This window comes from Triticum dicoccoides, chromosome 1B, assembly GCF_002162155.2.
Source record: "Triticum dicoccoides isolate Atlit2015 ecotype Zavitan chromosome 1B, WEW_v2.0, whole genome shotgun sequence".
Taxonomy (NCBI): Eukaryota; Viridiplantae; Streptophyta; class Magnoliopsida; order Poales; family Poaceae; genus Triticum; species Triticum dicoccoides.
Window position 1 is genome coordinate 26,821,336 of NC_041381.1, and position 14,580 is coordinate 26,835,915.

Consider the following 14,580-nt stretch of genomic DNA (forward strand, 5'->3'; position numbering starts at 1 on the left):
CTCTAGTTGACTAGCTCGTTGTGATCAACAGATAGTCATGGTTTCCTGGCTATGGACATTGGATGTCGTTGATAACGGGATCACATCATTAGGAGAATGATGTGATGGACAAGACCCAATCCTAAGACTAGCACAAAAGATCGTGTAGTTCATTTGCTAGAGCTTTGCCAATGTCAAGTATCTCTTCCTTCGACCATGAGAGCGTGTAACTCCTGGATACCGTAGGAGTGCTTTGGGTGTATCAAACGTCACAACGTAACTGGGTGACTATAAAGGTGCACTACAGGTATCTCCGAAAGTATCTATTGTTTTATGCGGATCGAGACTGGGATTTGTCACTCCGTGTAAACGGAGAGGTATCTCTGGGCCCACTCGGTAGGACATCATCATATGCGCAATGTGACCAAGGAGTTGATCACGGGATGATGTGTTACGGAACAAGTAAAGTGACTTGCCGGTAACGAGATTGAACAAGGTATTGGATACCGACGATCGAATCTCGGGCAAGTAACATACCGATAGACAAAGGGAATTGAATACGGGATTGATTAAGTCCTTGACATCATGGTTCATCCGATGAGATCATCGTGGAACATGTGGGAGCCATCATGGGTATCTAGATCCCGCTGTTGGTTATTGACCGGAGAACGTCTCGGTCATGTCTACATGTCTCCCGAACCCGTAGGGTCTACACACTTAAGGTTCGATGACGCTAGGGTTATAAAGGAAGTTTGTATGTGGTTACCGAATGTTGTTCGGAGTCCCGGATGAGATCCCGAACGTCACGAGGAGTTCCGGAATGGTCCGGAGGTAAAGATTTATATATGGGAAGTCCTATTTTGGCCACCGAAAAATGTTCGGGATTTTTGGTATTGTACCGGGAAGGTTCTAGAAGGTTCCGGAGTGGGGCCCACCTGCATGGGGGGACCCACATGGACGTGGGTAGTGGGGGCAAGGCCCCACACCCCTGGTCAAGGCGCACCAAGATCCCCCCTTAGAAGGAATAAGATCATATCCCGAAGGGATAAGATCAAGATCCCTAAAAGGGGGGATAACAATCGGTGGGGAAGGAAATAATGAGATTTCTTTCCTCCCACCTTGGCCAAGGCCCCAATGGACTTGGAGGGCAAGAAACCAGCCCCTCCACCCCTATATATAGTGGGGAGGCGCATGGGAGCTATACACGAAGTTCTGGCACAGCCCTACCTCTCTCCCTACTCCTCCTCTCCCATGGTGCTTGGCGAAGCCCTGCTGGATTGCCACGCTCCTCCACCACCACCACGCTGTTGTGCTGCTGTTGGATGGAGTCTTCCTCAACCTCTCCCTCTCTCCTTGCTGGATCAAGGTGTGGGAGACGTCACCGGGCTGTACGTGTGTTGAACGCGGAGGTGCCGTCCGTTCGGCACTAGGATCATCGGTGATTTGAATCACGACGAGTACGACTCCATCAACCCCGTTCACTTGAACGCTTCCGCTTAGCGATCTACAAGGGTATGTAGATGCACTCTCTTTCTACTCGTTGCTGGTCTCTCCATAGATAGATCTTGGTGACACGTAGGAAAATTTTGAATTTCTGCTACGTTCCCCAACAGTGGTATCAGAGCTAGGTCTATTGCGTAGATTCTTTGCACGAGTAGAACACAAAGTAGTTGTGGGTGTTGATGTTGTTCAATATGCTTACCGTTACTAGTCCAATCTTGTTTCGACGGTATTGTGGGATGAAGCGGCCCGGACCGACCTTACACGTACTCTTACGTGAGACAGGTTCCACCGATTGACATGCACTTGGTGCATAAGGTGGCTAGCGGGTGGCAGTCTCTCCCACTTTAGTCGGAACAGATTCGATGAAAAGGGTCCTTATGAAGGGTAAATAGCAAATTGGCATATCACGTTGTGGTCTTGCGTAGGTAAGAAACGTTCTTGCTAGAAACCCATAGCAGCCACGTAAAACATGCAACAACAATTAGAGGACGTCTAACTTGTTTTTGCAGGGTATGCTATGTGATTTGATATGGCCAAGAAGAATGTGATGAATGATATGTGATGTATGAGATTTATCATGTTCTTGTAATAGGATTCACGACTTGCATGTTGATGAGTATGACAACCGGCAGGAGCCATAGGAGTTGTCTTTATTTATTGTATGACCTGCGTGTCATTGAAGAACGCCATGTAAACTACTTTACTTTATTGCTAAACGCGTTAGTCATAGAAGTAGAAGTAGTCGTTGGCGTGACAACTTCATGAAGACACGATGATGGAGATCATGATGATGGAGATCATGGTGTCGTGCCGGTGACGATGATGATCATGGAGCCCCGAAGATGAAGATCAAAAGGAGCAAAATGATATTGGCCATATCATGTCACTATTTGATTGCATGTGATGTTTATCATGTTTATGCATCTTGTTTGCTTAGGACGACGGTGGTAAATAAGATGATCCCTTACAAAATTTCAAGAAGTGTTCTCCCCTAACTGTGCACCATTGCTACAGTTCGTCGCTTCTAAGCACCACGTGATGATCGGGTGTGATGGATTCTTACGTTCACATACAACGGGTGTAAGACAGTTTTACACAGCGAAAACACTTAGGGTTAACTTGACGAGCCTAGCATGTGCAGACATGGCCTCGGAACACGGAGACCGAAAGGTCGAGCATGAGTCGTATGGTAGATACGATCAACATGAAGATGTTCACCGATGATGACTAGTCCGTCTCACGTGATGATCGGACACGGCCTAGTTGACTCGGATCATGTGATCACTTAGATGACCAGAGGGATGTCTATCTAAGTGGGAGTTCATAAGATGAACTTAATTATCCTGAACATAGTCAAAAGACCTTTTGGAAATTATGTCGTAAGCTCGCGCTTTAGTTCCACTGTTTAGATATGTTCCTAGAGAAAATATAGTTGATAGTAGCGATTATGCGATCAGTAGAAAGCTTATGTCCTTAATGCACCGCTCAGTGTGCTGAACCCCAACGTCGTTTGTCGATGTTGCGAACATCGGACATACACGTTTTGATAACTACGTGATAGTTCAATTAAATGGTTTAAGTAGAGGCACCAAAGACGTTTTCGAAACGTCACGGAACATATGTGATGTTTCGAGGGCTGAAATTGGGATTTCAGGCTCGTGCCCACGTCAAGAGGTATAAGACCTCCGACGATTTTCTTAGCCTGCAAAATAAGGGAGAAAAGCTCAATCGTTGAGCTTGTGCTCAGATTGTCTGAGCACAACAATCACTTGAATCGAGTGGGAGTTGATCCTCCAGATGAGATAGTGATGTTTCCCCAAAGTCATTGCCACCAAGCTGCTAGAGCTTCGTGATTAACTATAACATATCAGGGATAGATATGATGATCCTTGAAATATTCATGATGTTTGACACCGCGAAAGTAGAAATCAAGAAGGAGCATCAATTGTTGATGGTTGGTGAAACCACTAGTTTCAAGAAGGGCAAGGGAACAAAGGGATACTTCATGAAACGGCAATTCAGCTGTTGCTCTAGTGAAGAAACCCAAGGTTGAACCCAAACCCGAGACTAAGTGCTTCTGTAATAAGGGGAACAACCACTGGAGCAGCATTACCCTAGATACTTGGTAGATGAGAAGGCTGGCAAGGTCGATAGAAGTATATTGGATATACATTATGTTAATGTGTACTTTACTAGTACTCCTAGTAGCACCAGGGTATTGGATACCGGTTCGGTTGCTAAGTGTTAGTAACTCGAAATAAAAGCTATAGAATAAACGGAGACTAGCTAAAGGTGAGCTGACGATATATGTTGGAAGTGTTTCCAAGGTTGATATGATCAAGCATCGCACGCTCCCTCTACCACCGAGATTGGTGTTTGCGTTGAGCATAGACATGATTGGATTATGTCTATCGCAATACGGTTATTCATTTAAGGAGAATAATGGTTACTCTATTTTTGAATAATACCTTCAATGGTCTTGCACCTAAAGGAATGGTTTATTGAATCTCGGTCGTAGTGATACACATTTTCATGCCAAAAGATATAAGATAGTAATGATAGTACCACTTACTTGTGGCACTGCCATGTAAGTCATAATGGTATAAAACGCATGAAGAAGCTCAATGTTGATGGATCTTTGGACTCACTCGTTTTTGAAAAGTTTGAGACATGCGAACCATGTCTATTGGTGTATATGCATGAAGAAACTCCATGCAAATGGATCGTTCGGACTCACTTGATTTTGAATCACTTGAGATATGCAAATCATACCACATGGGCAAGATGACTGAAAAGCCTCATTTTCAGTAAGATGGAACAAGATAGCAACTTGTTGGAAGTAACACATTTTGATGTGTGCAGTCGAATGAGTGCTGAGGCATGCAGTGAATATCATTATGTTCTTACTTCACAGATGATTCGAGTAAATGTTGAGTATATTTACTTGATGAAACACAAGTCTGAATTATTGAATGGTTCAAGTAATTTCAGAGTGAAGTAGCAGATCATTGTGACAAGAGGATAAAATGTCTATGATATGATCATAGAGATGAATATCTGAGTTACGAGTTTTGGTACACAATTAAGACATTGTGGAAATTGTTTCGCAATTAATACCGCCTGGAACACCATAATGTGATGGTGTGTCCGAACATCATAGTTGCACCCTATTGGATATGGTGCGTACCATGATGTCTCTTATCGAATTACCACTATCGTTCATGGGTTAGGCATTAGAGACAACCACATTCACTTTAAATAGGGCACCACGTAATTCCGATGAGATGACACCGTATGAATTATGGTTTAGAGAAACCTAAGTTGTCGTTTCTTAAAAGTTGGGGGCTGCGACGCTTATATGAAAAAGTTTCAGGTTGATAATCTCGAACCCAAAGCGGATAAAATGCATCTTCATAGGAAACCCAAAACAGTTGGGTATACCTCCTAATTCAGATCCGAGAGCAATATGGATTGTTTCTAGAATCGGGTCCTTTCTCGAGGAAAAGTTTCTCTCGAAAGAATTGAGTGGGAGGATGGTGGAGACTTGATGAGGTTATTGAACCGTCTCTTCAACTAGTGTGTGACAGGGCACAGGGAGTTGTTCCTGTGGCACCTACACCAATTGAAGTGGAAGCTTATGATATTGATCATGAAACTTCGGATCAAGTCACTCCCAAACCTCGTAGGATGACAAGGATGCGTACTACTTCAGAGTGGTACGTAATCCTGTCTTGAAGGTCATGTTGCTAGACAACAATGAACCTACGAGCTATGGAGAAGCGATGGTGGGCCCGGATTCCGATAAATGGCTTGAGGCCATAAAATCCGAGAGAGGATCCATGTATGAAAACAAAGTGTAGACTTTGGCAGAACGGCTCGATGGTCGTAAGGCTAATGAGTACAGATGGATTTCAAAAGGAAGACGGACAATGATGGTAAATGTCACCATTAAGGAAGCTCGACTTGTCGTTAAGATGTTTTCCGACAAGTTCAAGGAGTTGACTACGATGAGATTTTCTCACTCGTAGCGATGCTAAGAGTCTGTTGGAATTATATTAGCGATTACTGCATTATTTATGAAATCTTGCAGATAGGATGTCAAAACATTGTTTCCTCGACGATTTTAATGAGGAAAGGTTGTATGTGATACAACCGGAAGGTTTTGTCAATCCCGAAAGATGCTAATAAGTATGCAAAGCTCCAGCAATCCTTCTAAGGACTGGAGTGAGCATCTCGGAGTTGGAATGTATGCTTTGATGATGATCAAAAATTTTGGGTTTGTACAAAGTTTATGAGAAACTTGTATTTCCAAAGAAGTGAGTGGGAGCACTATAGAATTTCTGATGAGTATATGTTGTTGACATATTGTTGATCAGAAATGACGTAGAATTTCTGGAAAGCATATAGGGTTATTTTGAAAGTGTTTTTCAATGGAAAGCCTAGATTAAGCTACTTGAACATTGAGCATCAAGATCTATAAGGATAGATTAAAATGCTTAATAATACTTTCAAATGAGCACATACCTTGACATGATCTTGAAGGTGTTCAAGATGGACCAGTCAAAGAAGGAGTTCTTGCCTGAGTTGTAAGGTACGAAGTTAAGACTTAAAGCTCGACCACGGCAGAATAGAGAGAAAGGACGAAGGTCGTCCCCTATGCTTAAGACGTAGGCTCTTCAGTATGCTACGCTGTGTACCGCACCTGAAGTGTGCCTTGCCATGAGTCAGTCAAGGGGTACAAGAGTGATCCAAGAATGGCTCACAAGACAGCGGTCAAAGTTATCCTTAGTAACTAGTGGACTAAGGAATTTTCTCGATTATGGAGGTGGTAAAAGAGTTCGTCGTAAAGGTTACGACGATGCAAGCTTGACACCTATCCGGATAGCTCTGAGTAGAGAGACCGGATACATATAATGGAGCAATAATTTAGAATAGCTCCAAGTAGAACAGTTGTTTGGAATAGCTCCAAATAGAGCGTGGTAGCTGCATCTAGGAGATGACATAGAGATTTGTAAAGCACACACGGATCTGAAAGGTTCAGACCCGTTGACTAAAACCTCTCTCACAAGCAACATGATCAAACATAAAACTCATTGAGTGTTAATCACATAGTGATGTGAACTAGACTACTGACTCTAGTAATCTCTTGGGTATTAGTCACATGGCGATGTGACCTGTGAGTGTTAATCACATGGCGATGTGAACTAGATTATTGACTCTAGTGCAAGTGGGAGACTGTTGGAAATATGCCCTAGAGGCAATAATAAAAGTATTATTATTATATTTCCTTGTTCATGATAATTGTCTTTTATTCATGCTATAACTGTATTATCCGGAAATCGTAATACACGTGTGAATACATAGACCACAATATGTCCCTAGTGAGCCTCTAGTTGACTAGCTCGTTGTGATCAACAGATAGTCATGGTTTCCTGGCTATGGACATTGGATGTCGTTGATAACGGGATCACATCATTAGGAGAATGATGTGATGGATAAGACCCAATCCTAAGACTAGCACAAAAGATCGTGTAGTTCATTTGCTAGAGCTTTGCCAATGTCAAGTATCTCTTCCTTCGACCATGAGAGCGTGTAACTCCTGGATACCGTAGGAGTGCTTTGGGTGTATCAAACGTCACAACGTAACTGGGTGACTATAAAGGTGCACTACAGGTATCTCCGAAAGTATCTATTGTTTTATGCGGATCGAGACTGGGATTTGTCACTCCGTGTAAACGGAGAGGTATCTCTGGGCCCACTCGGTAGGACATCATCATATGCGCAATGTGACCAAGGAGTTGATCACGGGATGATGTGTTACGGAACGAGTAAAGTGACTTGCCGGTAATGAGATTGAACAAGGTATTGGATACCGACGATCGAATCTCGGGCAAGTAACATACCGCTAGACAAAGGGAATTGTATACGGGATCGACTGAGTCCTTGACATCGTGGTTCATCCGATGAGATCATCGTGGAACATGTGGGAGCCAACATGGGTATCCAGATCCCGCTGTTGGTTATTGACCGGAGAACGTCTCGGTCATGTCTACATGTCTCCCGAACCCGTAGGGTCTACACACTTAAGGTTCGATGACGCTAGGGTTATAAAGGAAGTTTGTATGTGGTTACCGAATGTTGTTCGAAGTCCCGGATGAGATCCCGAACGTCACGAGGAGTTCCGGAATGGTCCGGAGGTAAAGATTTATATATGGGAAGTCCTATTTTGGCCACCGGAAAATGTTCGGGATTTTTCGGTATTGTACCGGGAAGGTTCTAGAAGGTTCCGGAGTGGGGCCCACCTGCATGGGGGGACCCACATGGACGTGGGTAGTGGGGGCAAGGCCCCACACCCCTGGTCAAGGCGCACCAAGATCCCCCCTTAGAAGGAATAAGATCATATCCCGAAGGGATAAGATCAAGATCCCTAAAAAGGGGGGATAACAATCGGTGGGGAAGGAAATAATGAGATTTCTTTCCTCCCACCTTGGCCAACGCCCCAATGGACTTGGAGGGCAAGAAACCAGCCCCTCCACCCCTATATATAGTGGGGAGGCGCATGGGATCTATACACGAAGTTCTGGCACAGCCCTACCTCTCTCCCTACTCCTCCTCTCCCATGGTGCTTGGCGAAGCCCTGCTGGATTGCCACGCTCCTCCACCACCACCACGCCGTTGTGCTGCTGTTGGATGGAGTCTTCCTCAACCTCTACCTCTCTCCTTGCTGGATCAAGGCGTGGGAGACGTCACCGGGCTGTACGTGTGTTGAACGCGGAGGTGCCGTCCGTTCGGCACTAGGATCATCGGTGATTTGAATCACGACGAGTACGACTCCATCAACCCCGTTCACTTGAACGCTTCCGCTTAGCGATCTACAAGGGTATGTAGATGCACTCTCTTTCTACTCGTTGCTGGTCTCTCCATAGATAGATCTTGGTGACACGTAGGAAAATTTTGAATTTCTGCTACGTTCCCCAACAGTAAGAAGCCGCAGAAAGGAGGAAAGAAGCCTGAGGTCATGACTGTTTTCGAAATCCCTGAGGACCTCTATGCTGACTATTGCACACCTGATGAGGCCGAGTTCGGAAAAGAAAGCAAAACTCAGCGCAAGGTGCGCATACAGAGGATTGAATGGAGATGGGCAAGAGAATGGAGGGAGTACAGATATGTGACTCCAAAGTATATGAAGAAATTCGCACTTAATCCTCCATGCCCAAGAGCTCCATTGGCACCTGGCCAAGAAGCTGATCCCACCAGCATCAAGCGTGGTGAGGATTTTCCTGAAGAATGGGCCAAACGCCAAGCTAAGTTGGCGAGACAAGCCAAAGAAGCAGTGAGGAAATTCAATGAAGACTCTGCTGCTACTACTACCACTGAGGCTTCTGTCAAGCCTAGAAAATCTATGGCAAAGAAGCCCGCTCACAAGCCAAGTGCTTCACCAACTATGCCCTCACGGCCAAGTTCCTCAGCAAAGCCCTCACGGCCAGAATCTTCAAAGCCCTCACGGCCAGTCCCTCATGCTGCTCCTACTCCTCCAAAGTCATCAGCTCCTCCCCCAAAGTCCTCAGCTGCTCCGGCAAAGTCCTCAACACCTGTACATCTGGCCACGTGCCAAAGGACTACAGGCATCTCTATTGCCTCTGGTGCCTCAGTGAGTTCCTCAGCTGCACCAAAATCTTCATCAGGCCCCACTCTGTTGAAGACAAAGGCCACGGCTGGTCGAGGTCCTCGGCCAAGTCCGAAGAAGAAACAAGTTGCCTTCCAAGTGCCATCTGACGATGAAGCTGATGATGATGAACTTGCAGAAATCATCAGAGACCGACAAGAAAGGGCCGCTAGAGCCGAAGGCACACATGTGCCACTGCTTTTGGATCCAAGGGCGATCCTTGATTACATTGATCTCTGGCACAAGGATCCAAATACTCTTATGCCTCATTTCAATTTGTCTCCTGGTCAAAGTCACATGCTGACCCATTTCATCACTGAAGAGAAATGGAAATTTGAGAAGGCCAGGCAGATCAAGAAGGCTCAGTTTAGAAAGGAGAAGTTTATGAAGAAAAACGTTGTCAATATGACAACTGATGAACTTGTAGGGGAACGTTGCATAAAATATAAAAAAATCTACGTTCACCAAGATCAATCTATGAGTTCATCTAGCAACGAGAGAGAGAGAGAGAGATGCATCTACGTACCCTTGTAGATCGCGTGCGGAAGCATTCAAGAGAACGGGGTTGAGGGAGTCGTTCTCGTCGTGATCCAAATCACCGGAGATCCTAGCGCCGAACGGACGGCACCTCCGCGTTCAACACACGTACGATCAGCGTGACGTCTCCTCCTTCTTGATCCAGCAAGGGGGAAGGAGAGGTTGATGAAGATCCAGCAGCACGACGGCGTGGTGGTGGATGCAGCAGGGTTCCGGCAGGGCTTGGCCAAGCGACTACGGGAGGAGGAGGTGTAGCAGGGGAGAGGGAGGCGCCAAGACTTCAGGGTGCGGCTGCCCTCCCTCCCCCCTTTATATAGGCCCCCGGGGGGGGCGGCCCTGGAGATTGAATCTCCCAAGGGGGGGCGGCGGCCAAGGGGGTGGAGTGCCCCCCAAGGCAAGTGGAGGCGCCCCCCACCCTAGAGTTTCCAACCCTAGTTGCAGGGGGGCCAAGGGGGGCGCACCAGCCCACTAGGGGCTGGTTCCCCTCCCACTTCAGCCCACGGGGACCTCCGGGATAGGTGGCCCCACCCGGTGGACCCCCGGGACCCTTCCGGTGGTCCTGGTACAATACCGGGTGACCCCAAAACTCTCCCGATGGCCGAAACTACACTTCCTATATATAATTCTTTACCTCCAGACCATTCCGGAACTCCTCGTGACGTCCGTGATCTCATCCGGGACTCCGAACAACTTCCGGTTTGCTGCATACTCATATTCATACAACCCTAGCGTCACCGAACCTTAAGTGTGTAGACCCTACGGGTTCGGGAGACACGTAGTCATGACCCAGATGGCTCTCCGGTCAATAACCAACAGCGGGATCTGGATACCCATGTTGGCTCCTACATGCTCCTCGATGATCTCATCGGATGAACCACGATGTCGAGGATTCAAGTAACCCCGTATACAATTCCCTTTGTCAATCGGTATGTTACTTGCCCGAGATTCGATCGACGGTATCCCAATACCTTGTTCAATCTTGTTACCGGCAAGTCACTTTACTCGTACCGTAATGCATGATCCCGTGACCAGACACTTGGTCACTTTGAGCTCATTGTGATGATGCACTACCGAGTGGGCCCAGTGATACCTCTCCGTAATACGGAGTGACAAATCCCAGTCTCGATCCGTGTCAACCCAACAGACACTTTCGGAGATACCCGTAGCATACCTTTATAGTCACCCAATTACGTTGTGACGTTTGGTACACCCAAAGCACTCCTACGGTATCCGGGAGTTACACGACCTCATGGTCTAAGGAAGAGATACTTGACATTGGAAAAGCTCTAGGAAAACGAACTACACGATCTTGTGCTATGCTTAGGATTGGGTCTTGTCCATCACATCATTCTCCTAATGATGTGATCCCGTTATCAATTACCTCCAATGTCCATAGTCAGGAAACCATGAATATCTGTTGATCAATGAGCTAGTCAACTAGAGGCTGACTAGGGACATGTTGTGGTCTAAGTATTCACACGTGTATTACGATTTCCGGATAATACAATTATTGCATGAATAAAAGACAACTATCAAGAACAAAGAAATATAATACTAATCCTTTTATTATTGCCTCTAGGGCATATTTCCAACAGTCTCCCACTTGCACTAGAGTCAATAATCTAGTTACATTGTGATGTATCGAACACCCATAGAGTTCTGGTGTTGATCATGTTTTGCTCGCGGAAGAGGTTTAGTCAACGGATCTGCGACATTCAGATCCGTATGTACTTTGCAAATATCTATGTCTCCATTTTGAACATTTTCACGGATGGAGTTGAAACGACGCTTGATGTGCCTGGTCTTCTTGTGAAACCTGGGCTCCTTGGCAAGGGCAATAGCTCCAGTGTTGTCACAGAAGAGAGTGATCGGCCCCGACGCATTGGGTATGACTCCTAGGTCGGTGATGAACTCCTTCCTCCATATTGCTTCATGCGCTGCCTCCGAGGCTGCCATGTACTCCGCTTCACATGTAGATCCCGCCACGACGCTCTGCTTGCAACTGCACCAGCTTACTGCTCCACGATTCAACATATACACGTATCCGGTTTGTGACTTAGAGTCATCCAAATCTGTGTCGAAGCTAGCGTCCACATAACCCTTTACGACGAGCTCTTCGTCACCTCCATAAACGAGAAACATGTCCTTTGTCCTTTTCAGGTACTTAAGGACATTCTTGACCGTTGTCCAGTGTTCCTTGCCGGGATTACTTTGGTACCTGCCTACCAAACTTACGGTAAGGTTTACATCAGGTCTGGTACACAGCATGGCATACATTATAGATCCTATGGCTGAGGCATAGGGAATGACACTCATTTCTTCTTTATCTTCTACCGTGGTCGGGCATTGAGCCGAGCTCAATCTCACACCTTGCAATACAGGCAAGAACCCTTTCTTGGACTGATCCATATTGAACTTCTTCAATATCTTATTAAGGTATGTGCTTTGTGAAAGACCTATGAGGCGTCTCGATCTATCCCTATAGATCTTGATGCCTAATATGTAAGCAGCTTCTCCAAGGTCCTTCATTGAAAAACACTTATTCAAGTAGGCCTTAATGCTGTCCAAAAGTTCTATATCATTTCCCATCAAAAGTATGTCATCTACATATAATATGAGAAATGCTACAGAGCTCCCACTCAGTTTCTTGTAAACGCAGGCTTCTCCATAAGTCCGCATAAACCCAAACGCTTTGATCATCTCATCAAAGCAAATGTTCCAACTCCGAGATGCTTGCACCAGCCCATAAATGGATCGCTGGAGCTTGCATACTTTGTTAGCATTCTTAGAATTGACAAAGCCTTCCGGCTGCATCATATACAGTTCTTCCTTAACATAGCCGTTAAGGAATGCCGTTTTGACGTCCATCTGCCATATCTCATAATCATAGTATGCGGCAATTGCTAACATGATTTGGACGGACTTCAGCTTCGCTACGGGAGAGAAATTCTCATCGTAGTCAACCCCTTGAACTTGTCGATAACCCTTAGCAACAAGTCGAGCTTTGTAGATGGTAACATTACCATCCGCGTCCGTCTTGTTCTTAAAGATCCATTTGTTTTCTATCGCTCGCCGATCATCGGATAAGTCAGTCAAAGTCCATACTTTGTTTTCATACATGGATTCTATCTCGGATTGCATGGCTTCTAGCCATTTGTTGGAATCTGGGCCCGCCATCGCTTCTTCATAGTTCGGAGGTTCACCGTTGTCTAACAACATGTAGCAACTTGATCCGAAGTACCTTGATCATCATCATTAATTTCCTCTCCAGTCGGTGTAGGCACCACAGAAACATTTTTCTGAGCTGCACTTACTCCCACTTACTCCTTTCGAGAGAAACTCTTTTTCCAGAAAGGATCCGTTCTTGGCAACAAAGATCTTGCCTTCGGATCTAAGGTAGAAGGTATACCCAATGGTTTCCTTAGGGTATCCTATGAAGACGCATTTTTCCGACTTGGGTTCTTCCGTGTGAGGGTGCCGTCGTCGTGTTCCCTTGGTGCATGCGCCACTGCATGGGCGCGCTCCCCGATCTCCTCGACACTGCCGCCAGGGGCGCGTCTCCTCCTCTCCGGCTGCCTCTTCTTAGTGCGCTGCGTGCCTTCTGTCCCCCTCGCAAGCTGTGATCTTGCGTGAGGTCCTCCGTCCGTGATACCTGTGGTTGCTCCCTGCATACATACAAGAGATATAGATGTACGTCGCATCCACTGCCGCCGTTGCCCGGCGAGCATGCCGCCGCCGTGGGCACGGCCTTCCTGTTGTTCTCGACGCTGCCGCCACGGCGCGTCTTCTGCCTCCCTGGTGTATTGTTCTTCTCACATAGCACTGAAAACATAGTAACAAAATAAAATTAGTCTCATCTCCTCGGCGTCGCCGTAGCCGGCTTCTTCCCCCGGGCTTCGTGTGTTATCAAACGCGGCCATGGGCGCGCCATCGCCTCCTGCGCTGTGTTTGTCCTGGTGCGCGCCTCGTCTCCGCTGGCTACGTGCGTGAGTTTGGCTGCGGTGCCCCTTGCTCGACAAAGCCGGCTCAGCACGTCTCCGTCTTCTCTTTCTCTCTCCTCTGCTGCGTACGTGAGGCCTCCCCTACTTCTCTTGTTGTAACACCTATATAAGATGAAAGACAAGAAGTACAAGAAATTAGTGGGGCTTGCTCTGCTCCCTTTTCTCCATCTCGGAGGCGCCGGTTTGGTTGCGGGCAGCTTGACACCAGTCAGAGGCACCCCATTGCCGGCGCGCTTGTCGCTGCCGCCGAGTGTGTGCCTCCGCGTCGTGCTGCCGTAGGCGAGTCCGCTGCATGGTTTCTCTTCTGCTGATGTATGTGAGATCTTCTTGATCCGATCTGGTGTATCATACGCAAAGGCCTTGTGTGTGCCGTCGCCGTCGTCGAGCTCGGGCGTGTGTCTCTGCAGCCGCCGCCGCCGCCACGTCCTATACTTGCACCGCCAAGAGCAAACCACTAGCCCAACGTGCCGCCGCTGTGGGCGCGTCTCTCATGGCTGGCTGCATCTCTTTGCCGAGGCTGGTCTTGTGTCTCTCCTTCTGTGTCCCTGGTAAATTAAGAACGGAGAAAAAGAAAACAAGAAACAAGGCATCCATCATATGTGTCCTTCAACATGCATGGGCAGCTGATGAGCCACGCAACAACCATATGCGTTGCTGTCCGGCGTGCCCTTTAGCGACCGATGCCGCCGTACCCGCCGCCGCCGTGGGCGCACCTCTCTCAGCTGGCTTCTGTTTATTGTCGTCTGCCACCGGACAGGGTCAGGCAGCGTGCGTGATGCCCGGCCAGCGTGCCGCGGCTGTGGGCGCGCCTTCTGGCCGGCCTTGTTGTATCTGCTATGTCCGCCGGCCGCCTGCGTTCTCTCCTGTTATGATTGTTGTCCCCCCGTACGTGAG